Source organism: Triplophysa rosa, linkage group LG16, assembly GCF_024868665.1.
Source record: "Triplophysa rosa linkage group LG16, Trosa_1v2, whole genome shotgun sequence".
Classification (NCBI taxonomy): Eukaryota; Metazoa; Chordata; class Actinopteri; order Cypriniformes; family Nemacheilidae; genus Triplophysa; species Triplophysa rosa.
The window spans coordinates 22255348-22259675 of record NC_079905.1 but is presented as its reverse complement, the minus strand read 5'-3'; the positions used below and the strand labels follow the sequence as shown (position 1 = coordinate 22259675).

The window sequence follows — 4328 nt, the reverse complement described above, 5'->3', positions numbered from 1 at the left end:
AAAAGCATTGTTGCAATCATGAGGTGTAAATCCAGTATGATGGAGGATGTGTACAGGTGTTGAACTTGTCCTTCAGGTTGTGATCATGGTTTGTAAATTGGCAATGTAATCCTGAATAAGATAGAGGTGTAAAATACACATAGAACGCTATAGGCTAATTTAAAACTTTATTGTGCACACGTGTGTGTATGGGGGGGTGCCCAGGGGCCTCTGAATTCTTAATCCGGGCCTGTGCACACCTTTTAGATTTTTTGATATTTATTACAATAAACTGTCAAATAATATGTAAATATTTCTGTGTATTTCACTACTGTATGGGTTCATACACAAAATATACCATTATTTAAAGCTCAATAGCATTTACAGGGAATGACTTACAGTCACTAAACCAACTGTACAGTGTTCATGTGAGTCTCTTTACTTTAGGTAAAGAATTATTTACATGTGAATCAAAATGTGAATTTTATTTTATACTTAATTGTCAGTTTAATGTTTTTTTTGTCTTTCAAGTGTGTTAAGTGATTTATTATTTTTATTTCTTATAGTTTACAGTTATGTTTGAACTATGACAAGGGCCCCCACAAAGGTGTGCTTAGGGCCCCCAGATGTCAAGGAGCACTGCAGGTGGTGGATTAATAACGTATACTACTTAATCCGTTCAGATGGATAAGGGTTAGGGATTATAGACTACATTTATTATCGTATCTTTGTTCTCCGCCGTTTCATTTCAATATGTTTCATTCATTCGCAAGTTTTCTCCTACGTAACTCCGCCCAGGGATTTCCCAGGGTCCTAGAGTACATAAATCTATGCGCATGCGCACTTTAAAAAAACAGTGCTTTAATACTCTTGATGAACTAAAAGTCTTAAAATGAAATGTGTATATGGATGTAGAATGCACTGCCTATTGCTTGCTTATTTTGCTCAAGAGCATGATGTTTGTAAGTCTATGTCATAATATTAAGGAATATGCTTCTAACACAGCTCAAGAGTTTGCGATGCTCGTTGTTCCGATCCTTGTCGACCGATCGTTGGAACAATGGTTTGGGGAAACACTTGAACTAGCAAGAACGACAGAACTTTTGACCATAGTTGGCTAACGATTCTTTTGGGAAACGCACCCCATATCTGGAACATGATCCCGACTAAAAAAGTGGAGAGATAATCTCGCGAAAGTATGCGAGACTGTAAACAGTTTTGTCTGTGGGGCCGTCATATCACAGAGAAAGTGCAGCAGAGAAAGCAGAGGTAAGTAAATACTTAATCTGTAAATCAATATTTAAAATGCAAACTGGTGTTTTATTCGCATGTTTAAAGTGGTATTACAAAAAAGGGACGCTGGACAAACAATACTTTTCGACTTTGAAAGCACTTCTGGTCATTTGTCAGTTTACACGTTTGCTTTCACTACCCCTTTTCAGCCACCAACATTATTATCATCCTTATTTATTTATTTCATTCCCTTTTCCCTTTTTTGGTGCATTGTAAACAAGGGGTTTTGCTCAATAGTGGTGGGGTTTTGCTAACTAATCATGTTTTTGTTTGATAGAACTATAATGAACTAACTTATGGTTTGTTTTTCCCATTTAAATGCTACTGTAATCAGCACATTCAACACAACAAAAGCAAAAGAACAAGAAGTCATGTCAAAGTGTTTGAAGTACGCACCAGAACAGATGGGTGGGGGTGGCCATAAGAAGATTGTCAGCTAAACCTAAATTGACAGCTAAATTGCAGATATTCTGTCATGGTTCTGCCACAAGACCAAGAAAGACATGTCGAAAAGAGGAAGAGCCATGACAGAACCCCGTTTCACGTGGAGGGAGTGTTTTGGCCCTGTTGGCCTTCCATACCCTCTCTCTCTCTGATCTCCTCTGTTCCCGCCCCTTTCGTTGCCTCATTATTGCTTGTAATGATTTCATGCCCCACACCTGTTCCCTCTTGATTTGTCCCCTTATTTAATGCCCCTGTGTCCTCTGTCTTGTGCTGGATTATTGTGTGTGTGTGTGTGTGCGTGCGTGCGTGCGTGCGTGCGTGCGTGCGTGTGTGTGTGTGCGTGCGCGGGTCTGTTTGGTGAGTTCCTGCACTGTTAAAAAAAATCTGTAAAAAAACAGTAAAAAGTCTGGCAGCAGAGTTTCCAGACGTTTTCCGTAAAATTACGGAAAAAAACTGTTTCACAAAATTACATGAAATAAACTGTAAAAATACAGAGTCAATTTTACGGTAAAAATTGGTTAAATTACAGTATAGCACTGCTGATAATTGCTCATTAAACTGTGTAAAAACAGAAATTATATCAAAATACATAAAAAACAACTTCTTTTCAGGGTAATCTCTGTAAATTTAGGAAGCTTCTCTGTCAATCTACAAAGGAATTTACTTTTAAATGTACAATAACTAAGAAACTACTTATAAAAACCAAATGTCTGTACATGTACCAGTTAATTAAAGATATATATTATTAAAATACACCAAAAGTAGCTACATTTAAAACCTAAAATAGTTAATTAAAAGTAATTAGCAGTTATTTGAATCTATAATGAAACTCTCAGGTTACAGCCCTACAATAATTTCCTGTTGAATTCTTTACATGTAAAATAAATACGCAATATTAAAAAACAGAACTTTATTTTGTACCTTCAATGAAACAGAAAAAGACATTCTGGGGAAATGCAAATATTTGTTTTTTTAAATGTTCATCTGACAGTGGGAATACAAGCGGAGTATATCAGATTCAGAACATAGCTCTGTACATGCAAGGTATTCGTTACACATCTAGACATTATTTGAGCAACTTGAGTCATATAGATTACTTATGCTACCTATAGGTGACTTAGATTGTCAGAGTTTTGGTCCCGCTCACTGTCATTATATGCCTTCTATAAATCCTGAAGTTATCTGCTGAAGAAAGAAAAACATACATTTTAGATGGCATCAGGTAAACTATTTTTCAGATATCAACGGTCGCAGCAAAATACTTAGACTGACTGCAAATCTCTATGTACATTATACACTATATTCAGTTTACTTTCTTATAGCAAAACCTCCCAAGAGTTACTTTTGCAGATAACACATCTTGCACAGTCACAGTGGACCCACAAGGACAACACAAATTATTAATAATGAATATTATAGGAAAATGATACAGTGTAGATCAAATTTAATTTATTGCCACTGTCAAAGCAATCCTATGGAATCAAATTACTTGTCCGTCTTTGGCAATGTAGATTTTAGATTATAAACAGTCCATTTTTTTCCATACCTGGATTGTCATGGTCATCTGCGGTAGATTAGCAAAAGCAGTAGTTCACAGAACCTGAAAATAAAATATTTAAAATAAATTGTATTACATTCACACGTACAAGGTAGATTTTAGATTATAAACAGTCCAATTGTTTCCATACCTGGATTGTCATGGTCACCTGCTGTAGATTATCACAAGCATTAGATCCCAAGAACCTGAAAATAAAATATTAAAAACAAATTGTTTGTATTAACATTTACACATACAAAGCACAAGTTCCACAGATAGACATACAAAACATCAACAAGAAAATTAAGGTTAGAGTATTGCTATGAAATTAAAACAAAATGAATAGGGAAAACATTAGATCATTTCTACCTACACTGCAAAAAGTGCCATTCTTACTAAGCAGCAGTTTTGTCTTGTTTTTATTAAAAATATCTAGAACTTCTTAAATCGATATACAATTACTTGACAAGAAAAGTGACCTAAGGTATTTAGGCACGGTTTCACAGACAAGGTTTAAGACTAGTCCCAGACTAAAATGAATATTGAGCTGTCTTAACTGAAAATTTTTAAATATATCAGTGCCATTGCTTTGTTTTAAGATGCACATCAGTAATGGTTTTTCTATTGCATTTTAATAAAAGCAACTTAAATAGCCTAATTTAACTAAGACATAATGAAACCGGGCCTTAGTCTTGTTTTATGTAAAATTATATAAGAATTATACGTTTATGGTAAAAACAGGCAAACATCTGCCAAGGGGTGAGATTTGTTGTCACTTAGCAAGAATGTCATTTTTTGCTGTGTAACTTTACCTACAGGTGTAATAATCATCTATAACCAAAAATTTTCATAAAACGTCTCTGAAAAAAAAACCTTTTATCTTGAGAACACAAATTACTGCATTATATGTACTAACGTTAACGTTACTCCTTAGCTAACCATAGCTAACATTACAGTAACGTTAGGCCTCCAGGTTTATCAGAAGAGTGCTAACAATTAGCTTTAAGACAAAAAGTGCAGCACACGACATGAAATAATCGTTTAAATGTGTTAAAACGCTTACCTCATCCGGTGG

The 4328-nt window shown here is 35.0% G+C and overlaps 1 long non-coding RNA gene across 1 annotated transcript; it reads right to left on the bottom strand.

Moving 5' to 3' along the window:
• Positions 1-2699: 2699 nt before the first annotated feature.
• On the bottom strand, positions 2700-3561 carry LOC130567390 (uncharacterized). Its single transcript, XR_008964577.1, has 3 exons — positions 3460-3561; positions 3263-3316; positions 2700-2901 (listed from the first exon to the last, which is right to left on the bottom strand). It is a non-coding gene; the product is annotated as an uncharacterized LOC130567390 (long non-coding RNA).
• Between the last annotated feature and the right edge of the window lie 767 nt (positions 3562-4328).